This window comes from Lolium rigidum, chromosome 1 (assembly GCF_022539505.1).
Source record: "Lolium rigidum isolate FL_2022 chromosome 1, APGP_CSIRO_Lrig_0.1, whole genome shotgun sequence".
NCBI classification, from domain to species: Eukaryota; Viridiplantae; Streptophyta; class Magnoliopsida; order Poales; family Poaceae; genus Lolium; species Lolium rigidum.
Window position 1 is genome coordinate 333,778,079 of NC_061508.1, and position 15,043 is coordinate 333,793,121.

A 15,043-nucleotide genomic window follows, 5' to 3' on the forward strand; every position below is an offset into this window, starting at 1 on the left:
TTGATCCTCGGAACATCCTGTTTAGGACTTGCGAACGCCACCCTACGTGCCGCTGGATCCTCCCCCCCTTTGTAAGGCCTAACTATTGCAGATATTAAACTAATCCTTGCAGAGCAAGGAGCAATCGTAACGGATCAGATCTACTAAATAATGAACAAGCAGGGTGCCGCCCCCACACCTGAGATAGGTGTGAGGGCGGCTAGACATGCAAGGGTTGCACTACGTAAGCATGTTATACGGAGAACTATGCTAACCCTAACACATCTATGATAACTACGTTGCCCGCCATCAAAGACGCTTCAAGTACGGGCAACGCATGAACAACGTGGAGCTTGTGCTGCCTAGATCGCAAGATGCGATCTAGGCAGCATGTCGCTTACCTGATTGAAACCCTCGAGACGAAGGAGTTGGCGATGCGCCGAGATTGGTTTGTTTTGGGGTGAACGTTGTGTTGTTGTTTATTCCATAAACCCTAGATACATATTTATAGTCCAGGGGACTTTCTAACGTGGGAATATCCCACCGTGCACGATACAAACTCTAATCTTGATCTAAGATACAATCTACTATAATTAAAGATACACGGGCAACCTAGCCCAAATTCTCCGTGCAAGGCCGCTTCAGAAATCTTCCACGTGTAGTCTTCCAAGCCCATCTCTCTTACGGCCCACCTCTGGATTTGTCCAAAATCTGGTGATAACACATGCCCCCCTGGTTTTGGAAATAACATTTCCAAAATCATTATGCTTTCCTTTCGAAGGGTCATGTCGTGGCGGAACGGAGCCATTTGCGGCATCCGTCATCATTATGCCCTGTCCTCTCGGCTTCTCTTGCAAAATTTGACAGCTCTGACATTACCCCTTCGGAAACTGTAATGGCAGTAATTCCCACCAGGTTTCTCATTATTTAACCGTGCCGACTGATTAGTTATCTTTATCCCCTTCCTCTGTTCCAGCCATCGGCACCCCCAAAAAACCCTTCTGCGCACCATGTCTTCTTCTTCCTCTGCCTCGTCGGGACTTTCCTTCGAGTCCTCCTCTCCCGAGCCGATGCCAGCACCGAGCCCACAAGAGGTCCATGCGGCCAACATCCGCCGCGCCATTGAGGCCGGGGAGGAGTCAGACCATGACTTCTCCATCTGGTCCGAGGACGACCAGTCCTCGACGGACGGGGAGAGCGACCTCCGCTTCCTCGCCAACGGGGAATCGGAGGAGGAGAGCGATGACGATCGCTTCTCCTGGGATGACTTTACCTCCTCCGAGGTGAAGGAGGAGGAAGAGGAGGAGGAGGATGACGACGACAGCCCCTCCGGACGAGCCGCCGGCCAAGCGCCATTGCCCCCGGCCAGGGAATCTCGGTGATTATGATAGCGACGACGACGACGACGACGTGGAGGACGAGGACAACGAAGGTCCTGCCGGCGGCCGCTACGACAGCCGACGACGAGCCCGCCGGGAGCAGCGCCGACGGCGGCCGACGACGGTGACGACGAGGGCAGTGACGGCCCGTAGAATAGGACCTCTAGAATAGGATCAGCAACAGTAGACGGGGCAATGTATCCCCTTAGTACTCCCTTTTGAGAGCAATCAGCTCTTCTATGTAAGAAATCTAGTTTATCAATGAAGAACTTTTCCTCAATTTGATTTTGCCGATTTCTTCAGAGTTTAATTGAGCCGATTCCCTCTTCTGCTGACCCCGCCGATCGTCACTTAGCCAATGCCCAACGAGCTAATGACAACGCACCGGTATCTCAATGCCCCATCCCTTTGAGCTCTGGCTGACAACTAGGCAGATCGACGTTCTCACGAGAGCCCCAGGACCACTGCCGACACGACTTGCTCCTGAAGTCGATACCACTGGGTTTTCAGCCCGATGAAATCTCAATCGGTTTCTTAAGAACGGAAAATTCTACGCCAGCAGTTGCCCCCCCCGAGCCTCTATCAAGGCGAGCATATCAGTGGACTAACCAAATGTGTCGCCGTCGGTTCCCAAGTCATGATGCGGAACCAGCCGATTTCAGCAAAATCGGCTCTCCAGAGCAGAGAACCTTCAGGGTGAGCTGCCCCCCGAGCTTCTTCAGTCCACTTTTCGCGCCTTGCAGGTCAGATCGGCTCCTTCCCTGTGGTGGATCTGATGCAACCCATCCTTAACCTGATCTGCACATTACTCGCAAAAGGAAACCAGAGGTTCTTGAAGAGAAAATCGAAGTCATCAAGCCACTCAACTGAGGAGTTCTTCCATTAGAATCTCTCTTCGTGACTCCCTTCCTGCTCCATTGACCCTTTCCATTGACCCTTTCCGCTCATAACAGCTGTACCTCTTGAGTCGATGGCCACGTATCTGCATCGGCTAAACTTTTTGTGTTTTTTTTTTTTTTTCGCCATTTCATGTGCCGATTTCCGATTTTTCCGAATCGGCCCCCAATATTCCACTGCACGCATGTCTGCACATGTTTATCTGCATATGTTCATCTGACTATATGCCCCCCGAGCCGAATCTGCCAAATGACTGCAGATATCGGCTTTCATGGTTAGTCAGGGCACTGCACTTGTACGTCGGCTTCGCAAAGATTCATGCTGACTTTCATCCGCCGACGTGGCCGCTGCCCGATGAGATCGTTGCGACCACAAACAGAATATGTGCATAAGATAATTTTAGCCGATTGCTGGAATCGGCCTCCACATTGCTTGTTCGATGAAGGTTTTGTAATGTTCCTCCATAAATTTTTTGGGGCCGATCACAAGGATCAGCCTCACCCGGTTTGCTCATTGTTTTAATCTTGCTACTCGGTTAGGCTGGATAAAACCAACCCAACCTCTGACTTGATGCGCTCGTTGTCATCCACCTTGAGTGCATCGTATAATCGTGGAGCACTAAGCTGCGTCGGCAAGACAAGCACCATGTTTGTGCCAGCCGATGTTTCATCATCGGCTTTCTTTTGCTTGGGACGCCACTCCATTCTCCGTGGACGACCCTCCTCATCCAGGGCTCGCTGAATCTTTGCGACCCGGATCAGGCCGTGCCTTCCTTAGCGTATGCAGGTATAACCTTTCGGCTTCCTCCAGGCCGCGCAACCGCTGAACCCTGCGCTTTTGTGAACGGCTGAGTCCGTCAGGGCACCACCTTGGACGGTGGTACCTGTCTTCTTCTTCTTCTAGTCCCTCGTCTTCGGAATCCTCAAGATCTGCCCAACGAAGTGACTCGGCGCGTTTGCTTGGTGGTGGGAGAGGCCCTAAGCGCTCAAACACGGACACGTTGGCTGCCTCCTTCTTCTTCTTGTTGCATTCGGGCAATTGCCGATTGTGGGCAATCGGCTCATTCCTGAATCCCAGCGAGTGTCCGAAGAAAGGGCAGTCCCAGTGTCTGGCGTTGTCATCTTGCTCCCTTGACTTGTCTGTGGAACGGCGCTCGTGCTCCTCCTCATCGCGATCCTGCCGACGATGTCTTCTGGCTTCTCTAGCCAGACGATCTCCTTCATCATCATAGTTGGACCGTCGGCGTTGGTCATACCGACTCACATATTTGTTGAGGAGGTGATCAGAGAGAGGTCGTTGATATCTTATGTTCTTCACTTCTCCCTCTGTGACGTAGCGCTTGCCATCATGATGGAGCCGATCGCGTGGAGCGGCCTCCTCTGTGTCCTTGCTATGAGAGCAGCTGCCCTCATCTCCATCTTTGCCAGAGTGGTTCCCAAGTCCTACCATGTTGATGCTGAACGTGGGACCTGGCTGGCAACCCTCAGGGTAGATGACTTCTACCATGTTAACGGCGGGGAAGGGCTGGGTGTCTACCTTCATGGCGTACTGGTTGAAAATTAAACGCCCCTTCTCTATCGCCGCTTGGATGTGCCGACGCCACACCCTGCGGTCGTTGGTGGCATGGGAAAGCGAGTTGTGGAATTTGCGGTACGGCTTTCCGTTTAGCTCTTGCGCCGTGGGGAACTTGAGACCTTCGAGGAATCGTCAACTGTTTCTCCTTGAGCAGGAGGTCGAAGATTTGTTCAGTCTTGGTCACGTCAAAATCAAATCCCCGGGCGGCCCCGGTGGCTTTACCCATTTGCGGGACACGGGGGTTCCTCCCCGAGTCCACTCAGCCACTGCTACTTCTTGGTCTCCCGCAGGCACTTCACCTTCCTCTGTATCGACCATGACTACTGCACGCTTGAACTTGTCTTGGTACAGGTCTGGGTGGCGCTGTTCATATGCTGATAGTTTCTGAACCATGTGCGCCAGCGAGGGATAATCTGCTTGGGAGGCCATGTCCTTGAGCTGTGTTGCAAGGCCAGCTACCGCCAACTCGATCGCTTCCTTTTCGGTTATACGAACCGAATAACATCGGTTCCTAAGATTCCTGAAGCGCTGGATGTACTCCGTCACCGTTTCTCCGCGCTTCTGACGCAGTTGTGCTAGATCGGCAATGCTAGACTCGGAAGCTTCGAATGGTATTGCATATGGAACTGTTCTTCCAATTGCTTCCAAGACTGGATGGAGTTTGCCGGCAAAGAGGTATACCATCCAAAAGCCGATCCCGTGAGGGACCGTGAAAAGAGCCTCACGCGTAGCTGATCCGACACCGAAGCCGGTCCTAGTTGCGCCAAATATCGGCCGATGTGCTCGATGGAGCCGGAGCCATCCGATCCACCGAATTTGGAGAAGTCGGGGAGCCGATATTTAGGTGGCAGCGGGATCATCTCGTACTCGTCGGGGTACGGCTTGGAATAGCCGATTGCCCTTCTTTTCGGCACCATGCCGAACTGGTCTCTCGGTATGGTACCGATCTGATCCGCCGTGCTGGCTGCGGGAGATGCACTGCGAAGATTCGCCGGGGTGGCGTACTTAGCCAGCCATGTTTGCTTTTCCAGCTCCGAGCCAACCTGCAGGAGCTGGGCTCGGGAGTTTCGTCGGGGTGGAGTACTTAGTTAGCCACGTACGCTTCTCAAGCTCGTTGCCGACGTTCCTCCTGTTTGCGCCGGAGTCCCTGACGTTGTGGCCTGGTTTGAGAGTGGCCAGTTGCCACAATCTGGCACGTACGTGCACGCGTATCCTTGAGGGATCTCCTTAGGCGCCTCAGCCAAGAACTGGTAGTCACTAGGGTCACCACCGATCTTGTAGACGACGAATGCCGGTGTAGCCGGCACTTCAGCTGGTGCTGCCAACGCATATGGCAGCGGTGGACGGGACCGGAGTGGCAACTCTCCTTGATGCGTCCCGAGAGCTGGTCCCGACGGCGAGTACCGGTGGCTCATGATCTCCTGGATCATGCGCGGAGCGAGACGCTCCAACACGTTGACCAAGTTTTCGGAGTGGCGGTGTAGCGAGTGAGCCACCAAGTAGTTGATCTCCTCGCCGTAGGCCCTCGGTGCGTTCCTCCGACGGGGCAGAGAGATCTATCCCATCGAGTGCACCTTGTGGTGAGAATCCCTTCCATCTGATGCCATGGGTACGGGTTCTCTGAAAAGAGCCGATGAGGTCGGCTTCGAGGGTGACCTTGATCTCGTCGTATTTCTTCTTGAGCTCGGCAGGTAACTCCTCGTAGGTGACTGGCGTGCCGTCCGCCGCCATCTCAGATGTAGATGGCGATGTGGTTGATGTAGACGATAGTCCCACCGGGCGTGCCAGAATGTGTTGACTGCCAAAACCCACCGGCGGGCAGCGGCTGTCAACACAGGTAGAGCCGGGAAGAGCCTAGAGCTGCGGCTGGCTGAGACCCCTCCGAGCGACGGCCCGCAATGCTCTTCTGGTCACACGCGGCGATGCGAAGTGCAAGGGCGTGCCACCTGACCTATACCTGGTCAGGAAGGTGATGGGGATGCCTCGCTTAGTTCCTGCATGGCATACACGTAAACATTAAATAAGAGCCTCGATCGGCTCTCGGGTTATCTCGTGAATCGGCTCAAAGAGCCGATCCACCCATGATTCGTACGGGGTGCACGAATACTTGGTGATCCTGCTTGATCAAGATAAAGCTAATGAGATCTACGACGATTTAGGGTTTTCACCGCATAATCGGATCATCCTACTCCGAGGTTGGGCCTCGCGGCCACGCACGGTGCTCGTAAGCCGATCCTAAACAAGGCCAAAAAACCAACATGGCGTTGATCCTCGGAACATCCTGTTTAGGACTTGCGAACGCCACCCTACGTGCCGCCGGATCCTCCCCCTTTGTAAGGCCTAACTATTGCGAGATATTAAACTAATCCTTGCGAGCAAGGAGCAATCGTAACGGATCAGATCTACTAAATAATGAACAAGCAGGGTGCCGCCCCCACACCTGAGATAGGTGTGAGGGCGGCTAGACATGCAAGGGTTGCACTACGTAAGCATGTTATACGGAGAACTATGCTAACCCTAACACATCTATGATAACTACGTTGCCCGCCATCAAAGACGCTTCAGTACGGGCAACGCATGAACAACGTGGAGCTTGTGCTGCCTAGATCGCAAGATGCGATCTAGGCAGCATGTCGCTTACCTGATTGAAACCCTCGAGACGAAGGAGTTGGCGATGCGCCGAGATTGGTTTGTTTTGGGGTGAACGTTGTGTTGTTGTTTATTCCATAAACCCTAGATACATATTTATAGTCCAGGGGACTTTCTAACGTGGGAATATCCCACCGTGCACGATACAAACTCTAATCTTGATCTAAGATACAATCTACTATAATTAAAGATACACGGGCAACCTAGCCCAAATTCTCCGTGCAAGGCCGCTTCAGAAATCTTCCACGTGTAGTCTTCCAAGCCCATCTCTCTTACGGCCCACCTCTGGATTTGTCCAAAATCTGGTGATAACAACTATGCATTGTGACTAGTCTAATGTTATGAAGACCTAGATAGGTCATACACATATGTACAACACTCATATCAATGCGGGCATGTAATAGTTGATAACTTGATATAATCAAGTGCTTCCACTGCTGAGACTGCAATTTTTTGGAGAAGGATTGACGGTGTGGAATTGTGGACGGAGACGGGTGTTATAGTAGAGATGATGAGGACATCCCTACTACACCACTACCTCCGTTATTGATAAATGAAGATGAACCTGCTGTGAAGCTCAAGTCCAATGAAGGACCAATTACAAGGGCTCGTGCGAAGCTACTTAAACAACAGGTGAACTTGTTTCTAAACGATACTTTGCTTGATGAGAACTTTATACTGCCTAAGTCCTATTACTTATGTATCATCAGGTATCAAGAGGAGACGAGCATCGCACGAGGAGTAGAGGAGCAGCTGGACATGAAGACGGACGTCAAGATGGACGTGAAGCAGGACATGGAGCTGGACATGAAGATATCTCATGGACGCGCGAGGGAGGAGCGGGAGGCATGCGCGAGAGGAGAAGTCGACGTCCAGGTCGGTCCGAGCGCCCGGTTAGACCGGCCTCCGTGACCGGCCAGCCCGGTCCCTGGCCCGGTTGACCGGGCGACAACCGGAACGGATTTATCGTACCGGGGCCAAACCGGGTTTTTGCGAACTTCCCGGTTTGCCGCCCGGTTGACCGGATCCCACGCCGGCCTGCCCGGCCCCTGGCCCGGTTGACCGGATTCCAGACCGGATCTGTCCGAGTCTGTCTCGACCAGAACTTTTCTGGGTCGGTTTTACTTGTATTTTTCGACCAGAACTCGTCCCGGACGCCTATATAAGTGCCTTGGACGACCCCCTAGCGGCTTCAGACCACGTTTAAGATAAACCCTAGTTCTTAGTTGTTTGCTTATGCAAAACTATTGAATCCCTACACCATATTGCTTGATATTGTGTAGATCCTGATAAAGTCTTGTGTGATCTGCTGTTCCATTGGGAATTATACGGTTGCAACTTACCGCTTCGTGGTCGGCGGCTACGTGCGCAAGTGTGTGGAGTTGCGAATATCTTGCAGGGTTGAGAGCTGTTGCATTGGCGACAGGGACCAATCGAGAGATCTCGTTGCGTCATACAAGTTATCATCCACTACACCGTCGTGTTTCTCCGCTGCCATCATCCCGTGATCATCATCACCACCGTTGCTTACTGAGAAGATCGGGCCACCCCATATCATCTTGGTATCAGATTTCCAGTTTTCCTCGGTAAGCCATCCACAATCCACCCCATAGTTGACTTGTGAGTGTTTTCCTATCCAGAAAAAGCCAAAAATATTAGGGTTAGGGTTTGCCATAGCCTTAGATTGCACTAATTTCAAGTTTTAGTTGCTTTTCGTAGTTGTTTTTGCGTATCTTTGTCTCTCATCTAGTATTGTTAGGGTTTGAGTCTCTATTATCATCTAGTTTCAGTTTTTGTTACTCCGAGTCCACATAGCGTACAGTGTGCTTGTTTCCCAACCATAGACACAGCCTTTCGATATAAAGTGACTAGGAACTTCCCCAGAAGAGACTAGTTTTACCGCTCGCCAGGCTGCTCATTAGGGTTTGGTGCTTTGCATATTTTGTTGGCCGTGTTATCAAGGAGTTGTGTCATAAAAAATAAAAAATAAAAGAGAAAATTGAAAAGAAGCAAAAAGAGCTACATAGCTGCGTGTGTTATACAAAAAGAAAAATCCCAATAGAAAAGTGAAGTGCTAGTTGAATCAAGTGAAGGCCTAAGTTTACTTTACTGCACCCGTAGTTGAGCAATCTTGTGCCTGTCTCGTTGAGCTTTGCTAGCGTCTCTCTAGTGCATTGCAACCTCTCCTACATATAGTTGCATTGCCCCATTATATCGCCTGGTGTGAGTATCTTCGGTTGTCTACGGTCAGCGCTAGAGCTTGTTATTGATGCAAATAGGTAGCCTACCTACAGCCCCACATATATCCTGCTTTGCCGTGTGATTTGTTCTTATACCCTTGATATTCGCTTCGCTACATCCGTGCACTAGTTGTTACTACAAGTGGTAAGCAACCCTAATTTACTTTGGAACGGTAAGCTCTCCTTTTCTTATCAGTTTTTGAGTGAGTTGTGAGAGTACCACCATATATTTTTGATTTAGTGCACTAACCTACTAACCATGTCTGCTAGTGATGAGAAAATTGTTAACCAGGAGAACAAGAACTCCGCGGATTTGATGACATGGAGGGAGTATGAGGCTCTTCGTAATGAGATGCGACGTGAATTCCGCGCTCAGGATGATGAGCTTAAAGGGACGGTCCAAGAGATCTCCCAGAAGCTGGATGCTACAAGTGCGACCGTCACAAGGATGCAAGATCAAACGACGGATATACAACGCAGTCTTACTGACTTGCGCTTACTTGTTGAGAATTTGACCGCACGACAACAACAAGACGATGATGAAGATCCTGAGCTTCAAGATGACGCACACAATGCTCGTGGTGCGCCTCGTGGTGATCGTGCTCGCGGTTGGGTTCCACTTGGCCACAATGGTCGTGGACATGATGAGGAAGATGGATTGGGTAAGCCCAAATTCTCCATACCCAAGTTTGAAGGAGGTGCTGATGTTGAAGAATACCTCACTTGGGAGCTCAAGATTGAGAAGCTATGGAACCTACATCCGCACTACACTGAAGATAGGAAGATCAAGCTTGCTTCTTCTGAATTTGATGGCTATGCTTTGCGTTGTGGGATGCTTTTGTTCGTAACAGAGACGAGGATGGTGAGCAACCTATACGTACATGGCGTGCCATGAAGGAGGCGATGACTTCTCGCTTTGTGCCTACAAATTACTTGCGGAATATATATGATAAGCTGACACTATTGAGACAAGGTGTGAAGACTGTGGATGAATACTACATGGAGATGGAGATGCTAATGCAGCGTGGCCGTGTCCGTGAGTCTCTTGAGATGACAATGCAGCGTTTTCTGAATGGTTTGAAGTATGATATCAAAGGCATTGTTCGTCACTACAGCTACACCAATATGAATCAATTGTTACATCATGCAAGAGAAGCTGAATCACAGTTGGCTGACGAAGCAAAGATCAAAGGACGAGCTATAGGAGCTGGGCGTTTTACACCCCGCGTGGCTCCATCTACGGCGCCGGCGCCTTCGACGCGCTCCGCTCCTTACTCTACTCCGCCTAGTAAGTCGGTCTCCAATGTGTCTAACACAAAGAAGTCCGAATCTGTTGCAAGTACGAGTGGCTCTAATGTGTCTACTGCACGTAACCGTGATATGGCTTGTCACACATGTGGTGGAAAAGGTCACTTCAAGAGAGATTGTCCTAACCGTAAAGTCATGATTATCAATGAGGACAATGAGTATGAGACTGGAGATGATGTTGATCCTAATGCTCCAGACGATGATGACTATGACACTGATGGTGAAGATGCATATCCGTCTGATGCTCGTACCATTGTTGTGTCGCAGCGTGCTCTTAATGTGTTGCCTAGTGCATCTACTCAGCACTGCAATTTGTTCCAAACAAAAGCTTTAGTTGGTCCTGACAAGGCTTGCAAGGTCATTATTGATGGCGGGAGTTGCCGCAATTTAGCAAGCAAGGAGTTGTGTACCAAGCTGAAGTTGAAGTATCTACCGCACCCGCATCCATACTATATTCAGTGGTTGAGCGACAATGGTGAGATGAAGGTAAACCACATGGTGCGTGTTGAATTTGCTATTGGACCGTATAAGGATTGCATTGATTTTGATGTGGTTCCTATGACGGTGTGTCACTTACTATTGGGTCGGCCTTGGCTCTATGACCGTTCTGTGCAACACAATGGCCGTGCCAATACATATCACTTGGAGTTCAAGGGCAAGAAAATCAACTTACAGCCTATGACACCACATCAAATTGTCAATGAGTCTCGTCAGAAAGTTGAAGTGAACTTGGAAGATGCATCTTTAGATAGGCGAGAGAATTGTAATGTTGTGAGTGATATAACGAAAAGTGAGAGAGTGAATTCCTTAGTCTCATTAGCCACCAAAGAAGACATGAGAGAATTTAGTGAGGATCCTACAGCCATGCCTCTTGTGCTCTTGTACAGGGGTACGGTTTTGGTTTCTAACGACATGACCCCTCTTCCTCTTGGTGTTTCTAATGTTTTGCAGGAATTCAGCGACGTGTTTCCGGAAGAGGTACCCGCAGGACTTCCACCATTGCGAGGTATTGAGCATCAAATTGACTTGATTCCCGGAGCATCGCTACCCAATAGGGCGCCATATAGAACGAATCCCGAAGAGACGAAGGAGATACAGAAGCAAGTACAAGCGCTACTCGACAAAGGTTATATCCGCATAAGCCTTAGTCCTTGTGCTGTTCCTGTTATTCTTGTTCCTAAGAAAGATGGTACATGGCGTATGTGCGTAGATTGTAGAGCGATAAACAACGTTACTATTCGATATCGTCATCCTATTCCCCGTTTAGAGGATATGCTAGATGAATTGAGTGGTGCTGCTGTGTTCACTAAAATTGATTTGCGTAGTGGATATCATCAAATTAGGATGAAAGAAGGGGATGAGTGGAAAACCGCCTTTAAAACAAAATTTGGTTTATATGAGTGGTTAGTAATGCCTTTTGGTTTGACTAATGCACCTAGCATGGCGTGATTTTATTGGCAAGTTTGTGGTGGTGTATTTTGATGACATATTAATCTACAGCCGCAATGAATCTGATCATATTATACATATTCGACATGTTTTGCAAGTGTTGCGTAATAGTAAACTCTATGGTAATCTTGAGAAGTGCACATTTTGCAAAGATAAGGTCATATTTCTGGGTTATGTTGTCTCTAAGCATGGAGTAGAAGTAGATGTGTCTAAAATTGAAGCTATTCAAAATTGGCCTACTCCCATGAATGTGAGTCAAGTTAGAAGTTTTCATGGTCTAGCTGGGTTTTATCGCCGTTTTGTGCCCAATTTTTCTACTATTGCTGCACCTTTGAATGAATTGACTAAAAAAGGTGTTGTTTTTGAGTGGGGCGTTTCCCAAGATCATGCTTTTGATGAACTGAAACGATTGTTAACTTCTGCACCGTTGCTTGCACTTCCTGATTTCAATAAGCAATTTGAGATTGAATGTGATGCTAGTGGTATTGGAATTGGTGGTGTGTTGATGCAAGAGGGTCGCCCCATTGCATATTTTTCTGAGAAACTGTCTGGTGCTAAGTTGAACTATCCTATCTATGATAAAGAATTGTATGCTTTAATTAGAGTTCTTGAGGTTTGGCAACATTACTTGTGGCCAAAAGAATTTATCATACATTCTGATCATGAAGCTTTGAAATACCTGAAAGCTCAGTCTACTTTGCATAAGCGTCTTGCTAAGTGGGTTGAGTTCATTGAGTCTTTTCCATACATTATTAAGCATAAGAAGGGAAAAGGTAATATTGTTGCTGATGCTCTATCTAGGAAGAATATGCTATTAACTCAACTTGATGTTAAAATTCCTGGATTAGAAGTACTATGTGATTTATATGCTACTGATCATAATTTTGCTGAACCATATCGCTTGTGTGCTCTTGGTAAAGCATGGGAAAAATATCACATACATGATGGGTTCTTGTTTAGAGCTAACAAACTATGTGTTCCAGAATCGTCTGTGCGTTTGCTCTTATTGCAGGAATCACATGCTGGAGGTTTGATGGGTCACTTTGGGCGTGAGAAGACGCTACTCATGCTAGCTGACCACTTTTACTGGCCAAAGATGAGGCAGGACGTGGACAGGTATGTGAAGAGGTGCATTACTTGCAACAAGTCCAAGTCCAAGCTGAAGCCTCACGGTTTGTATACTCCTTTACCGGCACCTACTACACCTTGGGAGGTTATTAGTATGGATTTTGTGTTGGGTTTGCCGCGTACTAAAAGAGGCCATGATTCTATATTTGTGGTAGTAGACAGATTTTCTAAAATGTCACACTTTATTGCCTGCCACAAAGCGACGATGCGTCGCATATTGCTAACCTGTTTTTCAGGGAGATTGTTCGACTACATGGAGTCCCGAAGACTATTGTTTCTGATCGTGATGTGAAGTTCATGAGCTACTTCTGGAAGACACTTTGGGGAAAGCTGGGGACAAAGCTACTGTTCAGTACTACTTGTCATCCCCAAACTGATGGTCAAACTGAGGTGGTGAATCAAACCTTATCACAATTGTTGAGATCCATGATCAAGAAGAACCTGAAGGAGTGGGAAGAGTGTTTGCCACATGTGGAGTTTGCTTACAACAGGGCGGTACACTCTACTACGGAGCTGTGTCCTTTTGAGGTGGTGTATGGTTTCAAACCCATTACTCCACTTGACTTGTTGCCTTTGCCCATACATGAGAGAGTTAATATGGAGGCATCCAAGAGGGCAGATTTTGTGCGAAAGATCCATGTGAAGACTAAAGAGTTGATAGAGAAGAAAGGCAAGAGCAATGCTGCAAGGATGAACAAGAAGCGCAAAGAGATGTTGTTCAAGCCTGGTGATATGGTCTAGGTACATTTTCGCAAGGATAGGTTCCCGAAGCTGCGGAAGTCTAAGTTGAAGCCTCGTGGTGCTGGTCCTTACAAAGTGCTTGCCAAGATCAATGATAATGCATACTCGATAGATCTTCCGAGCTTGATGAGTTTGGTGTCAGTAATTCTTTCAATGTTGCTGATTTGACACCATATGACGGAGAAGACCTTGGAGCGTCGAGGTCGATGCCTTTTGAAGGGGGGAGATGATGAGGACATCCCTACTACACCACTACCTCCGTCATTGATAAATGAAGATGAACCTGCTGTGAAGCTCAAGTCCAATGAAGGACCAATTACAAGGGCTCGTGCGAAGCTACTTAAACAACAGGTGAACTTGTTTCTAAATGATACTTTGATTGATGAGAACTTTATACTGCCTAAGTCCTATTACTTATGTATCATCAAGTATCAAGAGGAGACGAGCATCGCACGAGGAGTAGAGGAGCAGCTGGACATGAAGACGGACGTCAAGATGGACGTGAAGCTGGACATGGAGCTGGACATGAAGATATCTCATGGACGCGCGAGGGAGGAGCGGGAGGCATGCGCGAGAGGAGAAGTCGACGTCCAGGCCGGTCCAGCGCCCGGTTAGACCGGCCTCCAGACCGGCCAGCCCGGTCCCTGGCCCGGTTGACCGGGCGGCAACCGGAACGGATTTATCGTACCGGGGCCAAACCGGGTTTTTGCGAACTTCCCGGTTTGCCGCCCGGTTGACCGGATCCCACGCCGGCCTGCCCGGCCCCTGGCCCGGTTGACCGGATTCCGGACCGGATCCGTCCGAGTACTGTCTCGACCAGAACTTTTCTGGGTCGGTTTTACTTGTATTTTTCGACCAGAACTCGTCCCGGACGCCTATATAAGTGCCTTGGACGACCCCCTAGCGGCTTAAGACCACGTTTAAGATAAACCCTAGTTCTTAGTTGTTTGCTTATGCAAAACTATTGAATCCCTACACCATATTGCTTGATATTGTGTAGATCCTGATAAAGTCTTGTGTGATCTGCTGGTTCCATTGGGAATTAGACGGTTGCAACTTACCGCTTCGTGGTCGGCGGCTACGTGCGCAAGTGTGTGGAGTTGCGAATATCTTGCAGGGTTGAGAGCTGTTGCATTGGCGACGAGGGACCAATCGAGAGATCTCGTTGCGTCATACAAGTTATCATCCACTACATCGTCGTGTTTCTCCGCTGCCATCATCCCGTGATCATCATCACCACCGTTGCTTACTGAGAAGATCGGGCCACCCCATATCAAGAGAGGATCGAGATATCCTCGCGTCTTCTTTTTCAGAACGAGAGATGAGAGATACCCTCACGTGTTTGAAGGCTGGGGTTTTCAATTCCATGGTGTTCATCATCGAAAAGAGCCACTGCTTGGCTGAAGGCTCCATCGGTGCAAGCGCCCATCTGCATCGAGACATGGCGCACTCTAGTAAAGAGTGGCGCCACGAGTCCTCATGCCCGCAAAGCGAGCACGCACAAGTCGGTGCCATGTTTCTGATGACGGATATCTCCAGTTGGTAGTGAGTGTTGCGCAAGACGAAAACCCTTCATCTTCGAAGGAACCTGGAACTTCCAGAGCTTTGTCCACGACTGATCCTCGTATTGGAGTTCGATGAAGCCGTGCGGCCTTCAAGCCAATCCTCCCGCACCTTCTTCGTTGTAACAAGAGCTCT